Below are 19,786 nucleotides of genomic sequence, written 5' to 3'. Positions count from 1 at the left end.
GGCACCTAAATGGCTCAAAATATTTAAAGCTACATGTTTGGATAGTATTTATGACATCTTAGTTGCACCCAAAGTGGCTGCACCTGTCAAATTTCTACTGTTTTCTATCAGTTTTGTTTGTTTTGCAATTCGCTAACTGAGTTATTTGTCGATTCGTTGGATTGTGAATGTGCTGGACATCTTTTGAGTGTAGTTTCAAGTTATCTATCGTGGCCATTGAGTGCCAATTTTTATTTTTTCTGTTTCTTGTTAGTTTTGTCAATGTGCCTACGGCAGTTTTACGTCATAAACTTCTTACCTACTAGGTTTTGCCTCATCTCTGCCCCAGGCTACCAGACTATGCTCTGTGCACCATTAAGAAACTGTTTCTATCTACTTTGCGCACGCGCCGTGGCTGTCGAGGTAGGAGATCGGCGAAACGATCGAATGAAATGTTTTATATACATCGGTCTGATTAATGCAGGATCCGTAAATAGCAAGTCAGACGTCATTTTTAATTACTTGGCAAAAAATGGTTTTGATGTATTAGCGATAACTGAAAATTGGCTATCGGTGGAGCGTGGTGACGATGACTTGCGATTGTTGTTTTCAGATGGATTCAATGTGTTTCATTCACCAATGATGGGCAGAACTGGTGGGGGCGTTGCTGTTTTGGCAAGGATACTATTAACGTTACTAAATTTGTCTCTCTTGACTCCGCTCCGAAATCTTTTGAGCATATGGCTTTGTCACTAACGATCAATTCTGTGTGCATTCGTCTCATAGTAGTCTACCGCCCACCAAAGTCTAAACCATCGGTGCCCTTTCAGTGCTTAATGAAAGAGTTTGCGACCTATTTGGAATTTTTCTCAGTGTCTTCAGGCAAAGTCATCATTTTTGGTGATTTTAACCTACATTTTGATAATCCTAATGACTCCAATGCGAGAAGATTTGCTGCACTCTTGGAATCCTTGCTGGGTTCAGCAGCTGGGAGCTGGGTTCAGCATGGAAAAGGTGCAACACACATCCATGGACACACTCTCGATATAGTTATCTCTCGTTCGTCTGATAAGTTGGTCAGTGAGAGTTTTATCTCGGATCTTATAAGTGATCACTTTGCTGTAGTCACTGTTGTGTGAGCCCACCGACCAGCCGTGCCACTGAAGTCAATCTCCTTCAGATCAACTTCTGCTATTGTGTTCGACAGATTTGGGAGTGATATCGCGAAGATTCTTTTCGTCCCCTCGCCATCGGATTTCCTGGATGACCTTCTCAATCAATACGATATGGGAACAAGAGATGTTCTCGATCAACATGCACCTCTCAAGCATCGTACGTTTGCCGTTCGTCCAATAAATCCATGGTTTTCGGGTGAGATATCTCTAGCGAGGAGACAGATGCGGAAGTTTGAACGGGTGTGGCGTAGACGGACACTTGAAATCGACAAAGAGATTTTACTTCATCTCAATAATCAGCTGGCTAGACTGACTTCGATTGACTCGAAGCTTACCTAATTTCGGACGAAAATTACTTATTGTGGGTTCGACAGGAAGGTTCTTTACCGTCTGCTTGACCATTGTTTGATTAACAAAAAGGTCACTCGTCTTCCTCGTCACACCTCACAAACACAACAACAACAACGTCAACACGGGTGAAGCAAATATTTCTGTGCAGTCGTTGCAAGACCACTCTAAACCTTAATATTCCATTGAATATGCAATTTCGCGTGACACATCAATGCAACTTCCGTGATACCATTGGTGGCACGTTGCACATTCCAAGGAAAATTGAGTTCCAAGGTTAGTTTCGCATCCAGGGAAAGCACAGAACACGTCTTTAAGATTTTCCATCTCATTTTTCTAAAATTAAAGCGTTTTTTTTAATTGAAGTATTTGTGCAAAATAAATGATCAGAGTAACAGTTACCTTTCGGTATTCTTGTGAGTTACTAGTCTGCTTTGTTAAATCTGACGTATTTCGTCCAGATGGTGCCTTTTCTGTTCGCTGCTCTATCCCTTTAAATAAAAAAAATCGAATTACTTTCCTATAGTAGAAAATTCCTTTGAATCACAAATTACCTTGTAGCATTGTGTAAATATATCCATTAAGTTGAGGACGTAGCCCACAGTGCGTAATGTTGTTTTTAATTGCTGATAGTAGCGCAGCACAAGAGATGACAGTTTCATACTTGGGTGTGACGTTGTATTTAGAACGTAATCCTTGAAAGAAAATGTAGAAGCTGTCGTCCGGAATGTCAAGCAAAAGTATTCCAGACCAGAAAGTTGCCTATAAATACAAAATGCATGATATGGAAACTGTAACAATATTGTTTCATTTATCAAAACATAACATCCTACCATATTTTTAGGAGAGATAGTCAGGCTTGCAGGTTGAGACACAAGAATCACTAATGTATCACCCGGGAAGTAGTTTCCTATGATTTCATCTGGCAAGGAACTTAGTGGTCGAGGATTAGAATTTTTTGTGACCAAACAAGATGTCATTGCTGATAGAGCAGACATTGCGCACGCTTGTTGTGCAGAAAATCTTCCGAAACATTTTTTTTTCGTTGGATATCTGGGACGGTTAACTTTGCCGAATAGGCCATCACTTCTGCATAGATTAATAAATTTATATAAATTACATTTCACACGTTAAGATTTTCCAACCTTTGTGATTGTCTGAATGACTCTTCCAGTTCTTCGAATGCTTCTTCATTTAAGGGTACCTTTTCACCGGAATATCTGGTGCAAGTTAAGACCAATGTCAAGCTTTCTCTTTTTTTTCCTGACCAAAGTACAAATATTCCTTATTCGGTTTCTTTGAATGCAACAAAGGATGTCCTTTAACACATTGAATCTCGCGAATGAATTCAGTCATTTTTTCCAGGAAAAGATTATGAATATCAGATCTGCTATGGATACGTCGGCACATTCTGTACCGATTCCACCTGACTCTGCTTGCTTACACTATCTGTCATTGTTTGATCCATTTACCCCATTGGAGGTTATTGAATTAGTGAAACATTGTACGTCTAAGTCATGCCCGCTTGATCCTACACATGCTTTGAAACCTGTTGTGCATGTTATGTCATCATCATTGGCTCGTTTGATTAATTTGTCATTTTTTACCGGCACTTTTCCTGACCCCCTCAAATTGCGATTATAACGCCACCTTTGAAGAAGAACAATCTTGACCCCGAAAACCTAGAGAATTTCCACCCTGTTTTGGGATTGCCGTTTTTGTCTTAATTGATTGAAAAAGCTGTGCTCAAACGCCTGTCCACCCATCTTTAGTCTTCTCATCTTTTTGTAACGTTCCAGTCTGCTTATCGTTCCAATGATTCAACGGAAACTGCTCTCCTTTGTGTGTTCAATGATTCAGTCATGACTGTTGACTCAGGAAGAGCGGCTGTACTGACTCTTCTTGACTCGAGTGCTGCATTTGATACCGTGGATCTCCAGACACTTCTCTCTCGTCTGGAGGCTCGGTTTGGTGTATCTGGAACGGCGCTGTTCTGGTTCCGTTCGTATGTTGCGAACAGATCTCAGGCGGTATCTATCTCGGGTGTTACTTCTTCCCCTACTCCTCTTCATTTTGGTGTCCCTCGGGGCTCTGTTCTGGGCCCTACGTTGTTTGTACTTTACAACTCGACGTTGCATAGCATCATCAGACAACATGGACTATCCGCTCACTATTTTGCAAACGACACTCAAATTTACACTGAGTTTAAGATATCTAAGGACGGGCCAAAAAATATTGGAAAGATGATTCTATACTGAATTGTCTCATTCCACTGAAGCTACATGTAGAGAGATATCTGTCTGGGATGCTAAGGGATTATCATTGGTTAATTTAATTTTTTTTTACTATTTGGCACAAGACTTAAAAAAATTTTAATTAAAAATCAAGGACATCGAACAACAACCAATATTCTACTCTCATTATCAACTCTAATTATCACGAAAAAGAAGAAGAAGACAAGTGAGAGGGGAGTTTGGCAATGGATTTTCTCGTTGCAGCGCAGAAAAGACCACAAGAGAAAAAAGATTTTCATTCACATAGACACACACATAAGAGTTGAATGAGCGGCTGGAAAGCGTCTTGTAGCTCTCGCTGTTCTACCCCCCATCTATCGAACACCGCGATTGATCTCCAGTTTTGCGTGTGTGCTATTAAATTTAAAAAAAAAACTTATAAAGCATAGAAACTCTTTGACGCTGCGTTTTCCTTCTTTAAAATAGTGTAGCAGTTTTTCTGGCAAAGGCATTTGAACGGTCTCACGTCCATCTTACCTAAATGTATTAGATTGATTTACCATTTCCACACAGATTTTGTTTTTGTTTTTTCTTTTCTTGTACTTATTTTCATTTCTCTATCCATTGAATGTTTGATTTGTTTCTTCCATTATATTTTTGTATCCCGTTCAAAATGTTTTAAAAATAAATGGTTTTTCCACGAGGAGGGGTTTTTATCGATCACCAAAAGGAAAGAAGTATACCATACTTCAGTTAAGTCTTGTCCATACCTCAGTTATGAAAGGCAGCGACGTAGGGACCAGAACGACCTTGTTTTGCCGAGTGAAAATTCTTCCAAGACAAACTAAATGGTGGGCGTGGTGGGAGGCGTGAGATGGCGATTTCGATTGGTACCATCAACATCGTATTTTTCTACTTCTTGTGGCCGTCAGCCAAAAATCGATGCTGTCTCAACTGCAAGATTCGTTTATCTCTATCCTGACATTATTACACGGGGAAGTCCATTTGCTTTATGGGGGCATTTAACATTAACATTTCCATTAACATTAACATTTAATGGATGTTCAATTTTTACTTCGCAAGGAGGGCACACGCCGGGTGCATTTAGGATGCAAAAATTTTAATGAGTCTACTTATATCCCTTTTTGTTCCCTCCACGGTGGGGATTTCAAAATACAACTACAAAAACCATAAAATTTTTTGTTGATGGAAGATGAGGTTTATTCATGATCAAAAAATGATTGTTGAACGACAATGAATTGATTCGACATACGAAAAATGTATTAGGGGGGGGGGGGGTCACGGGAATTCTCAAACATTTATTTACAATGCATGAAATTGGCAATTTTTGAAGATATAATACGAAAGAATGATACAAATTTTTAGTATTTTCTGTGAGATGATGAGATTTATGGTGACTCTAGCTAGAAGTGTTGTAAAAACAAAAAAGTATGAAATTTACCAATTAAAGTATGCTAAAATCCCAACTTAACTTGTAAAGTACTGTTCAGTATCCAGTACATATTTAAATAAGGAAAAATAAGTACTCTGCCACCTCTGTGAACACTCCGTTCAAACAGGAGGAAGAGCACTGCAACAAGCCGTTAAAAGGTTATGGGAGAATACGAACATAATCAAATGAGCGTCCCAGCAGTGATGGAGGAGGAATTAGTTTTAAGTTCATGACAATGGCCCAAATATTATTGGATTTCATGGACAACAGTACCGTACAGCTAAATTAAGGAAATAGACATTTCGAAATGAAAAACCCGATAACTGTGTCTTTCTTAACGACGGCTCTGTCTTCATTATTCGAAATTTTGTAAAGCGGAACTCCCAAGTTGTTGTCGTAGGACAGAAATTTAAAGAAAGATTTATTTCTATTCTGAAACCATTTTATCAAGTAAGCTTGGATGTGTAACTGTACGAAATTTACAAAATAACACTTTTGTTTCAGTTGCATAGATCTTTGCAAAAGGATTGATGTTGCCGTCTTTTTTAGGATTCAACTCGTTCGTCGTCATGACTTTGCTACAATCACATGACCGCAGTGCATTTCAAGATGTAATTAAAATCCAGAGCTCACTATAACATAAGCTTATTAACATAGCGTTACTTTTTATCCAATATATATTTTTTTCTTATTTATTATTTCAGGAATGAAAATGTATGCAAGCCAAAACTACTGAAGGAAGACCTAAACGAAGAATATGAATATTTTATAACTCTTTTCGCTGTGTATTAAAATTTAAATACAAATTTTAACCCTGACTACACTTGTAAACATTTTATATATTGAAAAATCAATATGTAAAACTATCGAATAGTATTAATTCAACAATAAATTCCAATTCACATTACTGCAAAAATTTGAAATGACTAATTAGAAAGAAATTTTAGTGGTCACTAAGAATATTCTGTGATATCTAGTGCATATGATTATCATATCTAAATCATATGTAGTTGATGTACAGCAAAATTTACCCTAGATATAAAAAAAGGTTGTCCATTGGATGTCCACATGAAGAGCGCCTGAACTGCCTTTCACAGTTAGCGAAGCAATTTCAACAGAGAAAAAAAAATAGTAGGCGGAATTCAGCGAAAAATAAAAGCGTATTAGAAAATTCAGAATAAAAAAAAAGTTTTTGCGACTCATAAATTTGTTTTAAAGAATCCCCTTTGCAAATTCTGTTAAAAATCATCAAAATAGCGAATACTTGAAATTTACCCGTGTACCCTCGAGTACATCCTCAGAAATTTGCAAGAGATTAAAGTGCTCAGTGAGATCATTTTCAGACTTCTTTATCCAGTTGGCATACAGTGCCGCAAATCGGTGATGCGTTCAACCACAATGGACATTTAAAAAAAATTATACTGAGGGTTTCTTGCAAAATATTAAAAAGAATCCTGTAACTCCAATAAATTTTAGAATTAAAAAAAACATGTTTAAAGGTTGAAAAAAGTTGTTAATCATACCATCCTTTTTCGAGTTTGAACTTTTGTTCAAAGTAAACAATAGTTAACCATTGTAGAAATGTAGAAATAGAAAAAACTATTTAATATGAATAATGTGAAACCTATATATAAATAATTTTGTGTGTTTAAAAATGGCTCTTCAACAAAAGATGTTTCTTACACAAGGCTAAGTAGAAAATTGGGATAAAAGTATTTTTTCAACCAGAAGTGATATATTGACTACAAGCAAGTAGGAGTTTTTAACAGTAAAAAAATAAATAGAAAAAATCCATCCTTTTAATCATGGATAAACGACAACTATGACAGAATTTCATTTGCTGTTGTAGAATGAGAAGATTGCTGATCTGTTAATTGATTTACCCAAATTCAGTAAAGTCTGCTATAAATGTCGGGATACTGAAGTAGTTGGGAAGACACAACAGGAATACTGAGACCTGTGACGGCCACTCCTAAGAAGACGAGGATGTCCAGCTGTAAAAGTATATGAACGGCGAAAGTATAAATTTTTGGGAATTAACACAAGCTGAGAATGACAGGAAATCCCAGAATTATCGGATTTTTTTTATTCGGATTTTTTTCTATTCCTCATTATTGAGGAAAAAAAACTTCCGGGGGCCAATAAATGTTTTGGACTGCCCCATTCTACCCCAAAAAATAGAATCTAAAAAATAGATCGGCTAATGTAACTGGTGGCGTAGTAATCGGCCAGCAGGAGAAGTAAAACCAAAACGATATTTTATACTGGGTGGATAAGAGCCACCAGTCAATTAAAGCCTTGAGTTGGTAAATCTGCATCCGTCTGAAAACTTTTGAGCATCAATTACTGGCATTTAGCACAGATCAGGTAAAAGAGAAAGGCGTAGGCGTCTTGGAGAAGTCCAAAGCGGAGTACTTAGGCCATCAAAATAATTACATTCAATGCTAAGAGAATGCAAAGTATGGCACTATCAAAAGAAGAGAGATTCCAATAAGAAGATCTAGAAGTGCTAAACGATCAAAACGAATTTTTATACAACCGAAAGTGTGAGAGCTTAACCATTTGAATGGAACAAGTAACCTTTTTTGGTGTTGTTTTCCCAATATTAATTCATTTCTTTGTGGTCTGTCCTGGGTTTAAGTGCAGAGAGACAAATTTTAATTAAATACGAATTATAATTAAATAATATAAATACCTTTCCAAAAAAACAAAAATGAAAAAAGCAAGTAATTTTTGTTGCAAGATATATCCGTTTCAAAGAATCAAAGAAATAAAAAGACAAAAACACACAACCCACAAATTTTGTCCTACATAGAAAGATATCCCTGCGGACGTAGTACGGCCGGCCGCTGTGGTGCGCATCGGCGTAAACTGCGCACGACTTTTTGCTCGTCTACTTCTTTTTCATTGGAATAACATCTATAATGAATTCTGCGATCTTTTCGCTGTCAAAGGACTACATTCAAGTTTACAGGCCTTAACCATTACGTAGACCATGAAACAGTGAACGTAGTAGACGACAGTTTAAGGTTACGGGCGTTCAGAGAACTAACGCTATCTTCTAGATTTCATTAAAGAATCTGAGTGTGAAGGCCTCTGGCTTAGCAGAGAAAATTCGGTAACCATGGAAACGTAAATATATTAGACCAAAACTCAGTAGACGCTTTTTTAAGTTCTTTTTCCTAGTTCGCCTTTTGGGAAGTGAGGTGATTAAGACTGCTTCCAACAATAAAAAAAAAATGATATTAGTCCTAACTGAATATTCTCAAATGATTCTTTAATTCAAACATGTCTAAAAATATAATATAAATTTTGAAATCAGTAACGATTTGTTAGACATAGGAAAAAAAATAAATCAGGGAAATCAATTAATATTCTTTCAAATAGATTCATGGCAATAAATGGAAAACTAAAAACCCAACTTTTTTTTTGTTTTATTTCGTTCTTAAGGGTATTTGTAAAGCGTACTTCTGGTATGCTAAATTTTTTTCCTGTTTATTAACTTTCTAATATCACATGATATGATTTATTTGCGTTAGGAGGACGTATTTTCTAACCTAAAATTTCTTCATGCCCAACCGCTGTGGTAGTTTGGTTAGACCAAAATACTTTAGCCAGTTCAATGGAGTTCAATAGAGTTAACAACTTTCAGGGGGTAAAGAAACAAAAAACTAATACAGATAAAATAAACTTAGCACATTGTGCAGCTACACCTGTTGTCACCAAAACCTCGACATGACCTTTAACATGAAATATTAACGTCAAAACTCTGCCATTTTAGCAAATTGAATCAAATCCAGTTTTTAAAGGAAGACTTGGATATTCGCACCGTAGAGCATGCATCCGTCGAGCGCCTCCATTGCCTTCACGGCATCGAAACAGTTAATTCCAAAGTGAACGAAGGTTGAATTCCTCATCTTTTTCACACGCCGGATTGACCTCTAAACCCTCCCTAATCTTGTATCCGGCGAAATCCTGCGTAAAGTTACTCACATGAAGCACCTTTCCCTAAACGTAAGAAACGACACGTCACCAGCAGCTGGGTCACCAGCAGTTGGGCTAAGGCTATACCATTAACCTGAGCCAGTTGGTAATTAGTCTGCAACTACAGAAAGTATTCAGACTTCTGGCTTGACAGTTGTGGGCATTCGCCATTCGGTAGGCTACACACTTTTGATTGAAAAAATTCCATCTTCCCAATAAATATTTGTCCAGCTAATATCTGCCAGCTCAAGATGACGCTTTGTCTGTCGGCCCTGACGTTTATTCTCGCAAGCCATTTAATTTCGTCTGTCGAGGCCAACATCAGTAACGGTAAGTCACATCTCCATTGGACTTGAGGCTTTTTTGGCCAAGCTGCTGCTGTTGCTGTTGTGTAATGATGTGAAATCACGACATCACGGCAGGTCTTACTTATTTCAAAGGTCGTCCCATCGTGCAACAGTCACCGTTGAATAGCGGAGGAGCCCACTTTTTCTAAACATACAACGAAGACAAATTTTCAATCAGGGACTTATGGATCATCGACAGCGGCCGTGATGCCGGTTTCCATCAACTTATCGGATGCCTTTTGCTCTTCGCGGAGTTCAACTTTGCGGTTTGATCTGCCGATTGACTTTGCGCCGCGCTTCCATCAATTAATTGGCTTCATCATGAAACTCCAGAACAGTCAGATTTTGCCAATGTTTAGCTACTTCCTGTTGCATTAGTGGATGCTGGCTCGCAAATTAAAAAAAAATTAAATAAATACATTTTTGTTTTAATCCAAATCAATAATTACCACAATCGGAGCAGGTTGTGGGTCCACGTTAGCCAAATGCCCCGGCCAATTATTGTGCGGCGGCAAGTCCGACGGAACCGCTCTGACTAGTTCTACTCCGTCCGCTTGTGGATTTTGTGGGATATTTTGTCGGGAACGACCACGACGACCACAACAACCACAAAGGCTCTTAGCAAAACTCCATCCTTTATGTACCATCTTCCAAGAAAACTTTTTGGTCTGCCCAACCAGAGCGAGGGCGGCAACAGCTAAAATCCAGTAGAGGAGTTTGCTTGGACTTTTCGATAGATGGTCCACAATGGCATTGAATGCCTTTTCAGCGGCAGCAAACAATATTTTGTCCATTTTTTCTTCAATGTCACTTTCCGCTTCTTTTGTCAAGTTGCCTGTAGAATAGAAATATTTTAGTTGTAGTCCATTTTGTTTGTTGTTTCTCCCGAAGCTCTTGTTTATCATAGAAGCCCCTTTTCGCTCTCTCTATATATATTTATTCCAGGGTGCTTTTAGATTTCTGGCCGTGCGGCGGATCCGCTCCAACTAATTTGTGGTTTTCGGTTTGTGGATTTTTGTTTGGGCAACAACAAAAAAGGCGCCGAATACCCTTTTTTAAAAATATCCAGCCTTTCATGACTAGGGACCAGGAGAATTTTTTCGTGTGCCCAACCAGAGCGAGCTGCGACCCCTAAAATCAAGTAGAGAATCTGGCTGGGATTTTTTGTTAGATGTTCCAAATATTCCTTGAATGCCTTTTCAAAGGCTTTTAGGATGATGTTCTCTATTTTCTTTTTGAAAAAACCCGATGGTGTGGTTCCGTTCACTGCAGAATAGAATATATTTAGATTTCCCCGGTCGTATATTTTAAACGGGAGGAAAAAAGAGGTTTGAGTATAGAATAGCAACTTACATATTCTTTCTCCTAGAAATCATAAATTGTATATCATGACAAGCAAAACTAAATGGAAAATAAACCTGATTTTTTTCAAATCCTTGACAAGACAGATCTACGCCGTCGCCGTCATGGCGTCTTCCAGACGTTTTTTATTCAGATTTTATTTTGAGCACATTTCCTAGTCTCTATAGTATAATTTCATAATTAATTTTTAGATTTTTCTTCATTTTTGTGCACTTTTTCGGAAATTTTGTATTTTATTATCAGTCAAATGACAACATGCGATTCTCAATTTGCCGACTTGGCAACTCTAAAATTTCTGTTGGAACTTGGAATCAACCTTCGAATATTACTGCGATCAGTTTCAACTGATCTGAGATGAGTTCACCTTTAAGAATCAAGTCTTATCAATCTGTAAAAGAATAACAAGCCAAACTTCATTCGAGAACCAAATAAATTGAAATAATAAAAAAAAAACTTGCAATTTGATAAGAGGGAACTTGTGGGTTTGCCACGCTCGTAAATCCTGAGAATTTCTTGACGTCTTTTTGAGTTCTTGAGTAGCGTTCTTGAGTACTGAATTGAAATTTTTCCTCTACTCTGAACATAAAATGACAGTTTTTTATAAAATTTCTAGACAATAATTCAAAAATTTGTAACACGCATTACTTCAGAATATAAGAATCAAGAGCCCAAGTTAAACGTTGATAAAATCTACTAAGGTGCCTCTGCTGCCCCGGTTGTTGGTCTTGAAGTCTTGACAACATATTCAAGACTGGTCGAAAAGTAAATATTAAGAAATTTAGATATTGCTTTTGAATAAGAAGAGCAATGTTATTTTATTTGTTAGAACATAGTATTGAAAAATTTTCTTTTTATTTCCACCGATCAGATCTTATGCCCAACGCTTTCGGCCAGCAGACCTTCAAATGGAGTGTTCAATTTTGCCTGACTGTACCCTCCTTCAGCCCCTTCTATCGTTCCGGTTGGTGTCTCCTCTGTTTTGGCAGCTCGTAACAAAATGCTCTTTTTCAAGACAACACCCGTCTCGTTGACAAATTCATGAGAGAAGAAATGCAAGATTTCTGGTTAATTGTAGACAGACATGCGGAGCCCTACGGTCGTCATCTGTTTGAAAAATCAAGCCCTGGATCAATTTCTAAAAGAAGTTTTAAAATGCACCCAAAAAGTCATCAGAGTCGGCAGCCAGTCTCAATCAGCTCAATCGCCACTGGAACGCGATCTTGATGTAAAACTGCACCAAATGGAGCACACGTACCGGGGCCAAATCCGCGAATACAATTGCATACGCGAATACAAGGCAGAGTCAGAAGAGGCAGTTTTTCGCTCCATCGACGTCGTTGGATTACCCATCACAGGTGCCACTCGTCGCAGGGACGTTCTCGCTCTTTTATAGCCAAAAAAAGGTTTCTTTAGAAATTTATTTCTATACAATTCTGAAATATCCAGTAATTATCCTTTTTAAATTGCAGTTTTAGTTGAAGATGCCACCCAAGTCTTGGGATCACACATTGTTGCTTTGCTATCTGCCAGTCGTCAGGATCTGATCATAATAACTATGAAATGTCAAACCAATTCCACGTGTGAGCGGTTTATTTATTCAATTTTTTCTGAAACAGGTGATCATTTGCAGCTGGAGACCTTAGTGTAATGTATATAAACTGGCCGCCAAATTTCACATGGGCGTGTCGCCATTCGAGCGTCTGGTTAAGACCGGGGTCTCGTCCGTTATTTTCCGTTCAGCACCGGATGCGCCCAAAAGTGGCTCGATGATTGTTCCTTCTGTTTACAGTAACTAGGAGAAGCACTCAAGCGTTATCCAGCATCAAGACGTTCCTTCAGTCTTCCTTTTGACACACCCAGTCTATAGTCTAGATAGGCATTGCTCAGAAGAAAGCCATGGAGTAAGGATGAAAACGATTTATTCGACCTGGGCGAAGAAAGTTACGAGGAAGAGTACATGATGGAGCTCATTACATACTCCAGCTTATTACACCACCAAAGCGGTCGTGTTAAAGAATGAAAAAAAGAGGGGACCAGACTTTACTTTTCTCCCTTTTCTTCCCTCGGGCACGATTTACCCGAAAAGCCCTGCGAGCAACCTTATCGGGCGAGCCAAATAAAAATCTGCTGTTCACGGCACCCCTTCACACTGCAACGCACCGCTAAGGGGTCGGCTTGACACATACCTTTGGATCTTAATAAGATCTATATGGATAAGAAGAATGGAAAAATTCAAAAACTCTCCTCTTAAAAAAGGAAAATTTCTCCAGAATAGACAGCGATATGAAAATTTAAATTATATCTAAAAATAAATTTATTTATATTACCAGATCCGTCAATCACATTACGGGCCGGCTATGACCACTTCCGTCGCAATGTCATTAACTCTAAGATTGTGCAATGCCAGAGCTCATTAAAGTGATCGGCCAATGAGCGAGGAAAGTCACTGGTTAACATATCAGCGATTGGGGCTCTAGTAAAAAAGTCAATTGGGGATAGCAATCAGAAGTCGTCAGCGACTGAGCTGAGGAAGGTCATTTTTATGGAGTTGGGAAGGCCTGACACCTCAAACAGAAGCATACGGAGAATTTCATAATTTGGGTTGCATTGACCACATTTATTTTCTTGCATAGCATGCCTAGCATACGGGATATTTAGATTAGAACTAATGTGTAAGGAATATAAAGAAATAAACCCGGTGTATGACGAATGATAACCATGAAAAATGAAAAATTGACTTCAAATCGAAAAAAAACTTTTTGTAATTGGAACAAACTCGCGTTATTTTTTGGTTTTGGCGGATATGGACTTGTCAGCTACAAGAATCTCATTTATAAATTTAAAAAATTATAAGAATTCAAAAATTCACAATATTGTACAAAGACAGTTACAGCTAGGGATGTGCAGAGAATCATATTTTGCCATATTTCTCTAAAGCCCCTTGTTGAAAATGACCCATAGCTTTTTTTTCAATCAAAAGTCTTGTATTCCTTGATTGCCATCCTAAAAATAAAAATGTTTACACTTACTTATATCAAGAAAGAAAGTAACATTAAATTGTTCTTACCAGAAATTTGAATCCCGTGGGGAGAAAAAATTCACATATCCCTGTGTTTCAAAGGGGCGTCTATGGTTGGTTAAGTCTGTTGGACACTGCAATGTTTTATTTCAAACTTTAACACATTATCCTAAATGAAATGTTTGCGGTTTCTATCCTGCTGGGACCAGAGTGAACGCTGTAATTTAGGATATTTGGCCATATCTTTAAAATATTTTGAAAAACAACTTACCAAATGTAGATATTTATTGTTATAGCCGGTTTTTTTAATTTTAAATGGCTCCAGTTTTTTCTTCTTAGCAAAGCATTTGCTCATGGAATGCTGTCAAATAATTTACACAAGACATCCATAAATATCCCTGCTGCACTTCTGCAGTGCAGTGATTCAATTTAAAAAAAAAAAAAAAATTCCTTACTTGTAGCCCTTGTTCCTCGATGGAAAGTTGTGTCTGTCTATCCACGGTATGTACGGTGAATCAGTTGATGATAAGAGTCGCACATTCATATAATACGGGTAACTGATACCTGTTATTGTACAACCAAAAAGAAAACGAAATAGACGAAAGGCGAGAAAAACCTTCGCAGTCAAATAGGCAAGTTTAGAAAATGTGAGACCAAAAAGGCAATTGCCTCATCACTGCCTGTGCATTCATCGGTGGCAGCTGTGGGACTGACCAGAATATAGAACTTTTTGCATAGATGCAATTTGAGAATTGCACCCAGTTCATATTTAAATATTACTATGGGCTATAACGGGAGATACTTCCATCCAAAAGAGAGAAAAGAAATTGGAGGAAGAAGCCTTTCTTGTGGTAGAAGGACTTCTTTTCTGGCTTCAGTCTTTCTCTTGACTGAAGCATCGGCTACACTGGAGGCGGGCTTATATCAGGCTTAATCAAAGAAATGAAGGGTCAAAGAAATAAACAGACAAAAACAGACAGCACAACAGTTTCTTCCTATATTGATAGTTTGACAGGGATTTCTGAAGATGTGCTGAGAAAAACAAGTAAGCTGAACACGTTGGTACTTTAAAGAAGCTGGGTGTATTTGAACAATCTAAGCGGAGGCATTAGCCAGACTGACCCCGAATCTGCTTTGACTCGAGGTATTTAACAGAAAGCGTCACCCTGTTACCGGGTGACGCCGGAAGAGTCTAGGGAAAGATGGTCATCTAGATAACGTCTATATGACCGCTACGTGGTTTTTAACCCCTTTTGAGGGAAAGGAGAAGTTTACATGGAAGAAGTAATTAAGATGGTCAAGTAGATAACTCTACTTGACCTTACAATCGCAGAAGGGTGGGAGGGATTCTTGTGAAATCCATTAACAAGTGTGTGTCTCTAGATTCCACGTGACAATAGTTCTGCTTGAAGAACAGCAATCGATTTACTCCCCCCTCCCACCTCGATAAGGCAGTCTGGTTCTGTGTTTCCGGCGTCCCATCCAACGTCCCCCTCGTGATCTTTAAGGCCATTCAGAGCATGCCTCGGTTAATCCGTTTCCAAAAAAACGACAAAAGACGTTTTGTTGGGGATATAACCATACAAGTGGACCATATTCGGATCAAACCTTTTTTTCAATTTCGTCCTTCTAAACAGTGCGTGAAAAATCCGAACAATGAAAACCTAGCATGAAAAACTGTAATGAACTCTACTTTTTAAGAACAAGAAAAAACTTGAAGTTACTTGGCCAAAACAAATTTAAAACAAGTCAATTTGACAGAAATCGATAGATGTCGCCAAGATTAATACATCTCGGTAAAGTTTTTTGTGTTTTTTTTAAATAATTGAACATGATACCATTTTTTTATGTTGTCTGAATTTGGAGGCTTAGGGTTGTATGTCAAAATCACTATACTTTAGCGTCCTCGTTTGGACATTTAGAGTTACCAATTCTCCATTATACTAGAATTTTTTTAATCTTCATGATTCAGTGCACATCGCAATGTATTACAATAAATAAAATTGAATGTCTTTTTTCTTAAAACTTTTAGTTGAAAAGAATCAATCAACTCGTAACCATTTTTTATGGAGGAAAATTTTGCGTTTTGATCCGGATTTCTGGGTATGAGAAAGGAGGGAGTTCTAGAAAGAACTCAAAAGGGTGAAAAATACGACGTAGAATACGTCTCACAATTATCGCTTTTTCCCCGTTTTTTATAACTTTTGTAGGCAAATATGTCTAACACTCTTTACTCATCAAGAAGGTGGTCGTTTGTGACGCTCGATACGTTCATGTAACGAAAAGAACCTAGTTTATTAATTATACCTCGTTTATTGGGATGTAGAGTGACAAACGCGAATCAACTTTAACACAAAGCAGGGCAGCAAGTGAGAAAAGACAAAGAAAAGAGAAGCAGTTCGAACAGTGAACGTTTCTTTTTAAGAAAACAATAAAGTAAAATAGTCTTGATAGAGAGACAAACTAAGTTGGACTTCGTATCTAAGTTGTAGTTTGATCGTTCGTTTGCAAAAACTGGACGCCCCTCCCCCGCCAAACGAAAAAAAAGATAAGATAATATAAGATCTTAAATAATATAAGATTCTACTCTTTGGTCAGCGAATCAGAAATTCCAATTTGTGGGCCTGGAAAAATGTATTTATCATCTGGCAATGGTATAGTAAAAATATCGGAAAGTTGGTGAGCGGTGGTATACATACCAATTTCATCAATGTCTTGTACTATAGGATTAAATTATAAAGAATGTCGACGTGTCTGATGCGTAGATCATGGATAGGTTTGTGCAGCAAACGGATTGCGGTATGATTGTCACACATGACTCATTTTTAGCCTTGTCGGACAAACGTGACAGTGTCTTATGGAGAAACCAACTTCTGCAAATTATTTATGTGTTTTCTTATCTAAAAGATTAGTCTACCCTTTTCCTTCTTAACAGTAGATGCTTAGTTCATTTCGCTATTACTTTACTTTTTTTTAGCCCCAATTCAATTTAGTTTATTTTTATCTAATTTTTTTTACGAGTCACATTTTTAGCTCGTCTCTTGTAACAGACGAATTTTGTTTTAGCGTTTTCTTATCCTCTCAACTCTTCTTGTTTTATTATTTATTTTCCAAAATTATTGAATTTTAATTTATGTGGCAAGGTTTTGGCATATAGCTCGTATTTAAGGTCATAATACGAGAGCTACAACCAGCAAAAAAAAAAAAAAATTTTATTCGAGCCGCGTGGCATTTATCATTTTGGCCATTTTCCGTCCCCCCCCCCCGTCAAGTAGCCGAAGGCTTCTTTACCATGTTAAGGTGTTTGAGATGGCCATATGCTCATCAGATCGGTCTATGATCCGTTTTTCCCCGCTAGAGGATCCGTTTTTAGGAACATCGAGATCCGAACATAGTCCGTTCTCGGTCAAAGTTTGTGTTGTACCAATCTATATAGTTGAAAATCAAAATTTTTTACAGAAAATCTGTTACAAAAAACGGAAGAATAAAAAAGGAACCAAATTTAATTGTATTTAGTGATCAGTTTTATACTTGATATTGTTCTATACTCATCCGGTTAATCAATTTTATAAAAAAATTTTAATGAGATTTATTGTTATTATTATAATTAATATTTGTTGATAGAACATTGTTATGAAGGAATTTGAAATAGCTGTTATTTTTCCTTTTTAAGCAGTGAATATGAAAAAGACAGGTAAACATTCTCAAATTACTCTTTTTTTAGCAGTGAACTAAAAAGAAACAAGTAAGAATACTCCAAAATGGTTTCAGCTAGTTCTAAAAATTAGAAATAAATGCGAATTGATTCCACAAAATATGTTCTGCACCTTGGACATAATGAAAGATCCATCCACATAATGAACAATGATGCACCATTGGTACGCATTGTTTAAACCGAGAACAAAATGGATGGCCGCGATTCAAAAATCGATCAATTACATCTAAGGTGCACACGGCCCTTAATTAATATTCCTATCCTCTGATGCTGGAGGATTTAATCCCTTTTCTTCTTACGAAACGCGATTAGCAATTTGCGGAGGGACCAGGTCGTCCTGTTGCTTTTATTTTTTTTTTGGGGGGGAAATTTATTTAAATTCAGTAGTTTAAAAAATTATAGAGCTTAGGGAGAAATTTCAGATGAGAACAGTATAATGCACTTCCATAAAATACCATTTGTTTTTTTCATGTTAATAATTTTAAGCAATATAAGGAAAAAGAAAACAAATTCCAAATGTCCGCTACATATTGGTGTTACGGTTGCGGAATATGAAACTAGAGATATGTAATACGGACAATAGCGCTGTATTTTCTGGGTTCAATTCCGGTATGAAAACATCGTCTTACTCAAGATGCATTTCTTTTTCTGGTTCCTATGTAATGTAAATTGAACGCTTTGAAAAAATAGCAATTTAAAATATTATTTTGATACTTCTCTTTACCTCATTTTTCTACGGATCAAATTCCACTGCAAAAATTTCTAAACATTCCGCAATGTTGTACTACATTCGATTTAACTTGGCAGTAGCTAGCAAAGTGCGCGATTGTCGACGCCTGTCTTTCAGTCCCCTAGTACAACGAACGATAAATGTTATTTCAATATTTTATTGAATGAACATACATAAATGCAGACGAAAATCAATGCAAACAGCATGCAAGTTAAGATTCGCGCAACCTATTGATGCCTTAATACAATACATTAGTGAATGTAAATTAAGACCGTCAAAATTGCTGTGTTTTTTTGTTTTTTAAAGTGAATTAATTTTATAAATGAACTTACAATTAAAGAATGAAAAGGAACATAGAAAAGACATTCAGGCAAAAGGAAATTGAGAAAAGAAGAGAAAACGCCGAATTAACGAAAACGAAACCACGGACATCCAAGTTTGAGTTCCCATCTCAGGCAGATAGCCGAACAATACAATTTTGTTTAGACGCAAGGACACACTGGTAAGGTATAGCAAGTTTTTAGTGTCATATGTAGCACCTCAACCCTCAACCTCAACCCTCAACCTCAACCCTCAATCTCAACCTCAACCCGGCACCTAGCAATTTTCCGACGCAATTTTTTCATGCTATTTTGTCAAGCTGTGCTGACATGAAGCGGAGGGAGAATTAAGCGACCCTATCGAGTGTATAGAGCGGCGTTTCTCCCTTTCTCAAAGTCGTTAAAAATAGCGGGAACTAATCAGCCCTGAAATGGTTATCTAACTATCTTCAAAGTCTAATCGAGTTTTGACATTATTGTGCTTACTGTATTCCACGTAAAGAGTATAATTTCCGGCTTTCTGTCCACATATTTAGCCTTCGGCAGTACGGCTTAGGCATTGGTTCAACTTGCAGAAGTTTGGGAGAGCAGCAGTCGTCATCCAAACAATCAAATCTTCGTTTTTCATACCATTGTTATCAGGATTGCTAGGGTCGCAGTCCCAAACGTTCCTTCGCCAGTTTTTTGGTTTTACATAATCCTTAAATAAATGGGTGAAAACTATTTTGAAGACACCAAATATCGCCACACTTTAAACTGAATGTTACCTTCACTGAGGTTGGTCATTTTTTGAAGTTTTCTAAACCACGAAAGAGTTATGAAGCTTTAAACTAGATTCTATCGTGCTAGACAATAAACAAACTTATAAAATCCCACAGGTTTTTTTTTTCATTTTGTTATTTATGGGAAAGAGCTGTTTGAGATGAAAATTCGTGGTTATTCGCTGTTCCGCTAGTGTTTTTGATTCTATGTGCCAGCTATGTGAGCTAGCCCACCGGTATGACAACTTGATTTTGAAGAGATATTGTGAATAACTCATTTTTGCTCATTTGGAAGCGTGATTAAATCTCCTTCGGGATTTAATCTTAGAAAAAAATAAAAACGACGATAAAAATTACCT

The sequence above is a fragment of the Daphnia pulex genome, chromosome 10 (genome assembly GCF_021134715.1).
Source record: "Daphnia pulex isolate KAP4 chromosome 10, ASM2113471v1".
Classification (NCBI taxonomy): Eukaryota; Metazoa; Arthropoda; class Branchiopoda; order Diplostraca; family Daphniidae; genus Daphnia; species Daphnia pulex.
This window is presented reverse-complemented; position numbering follows the sequence as displayed.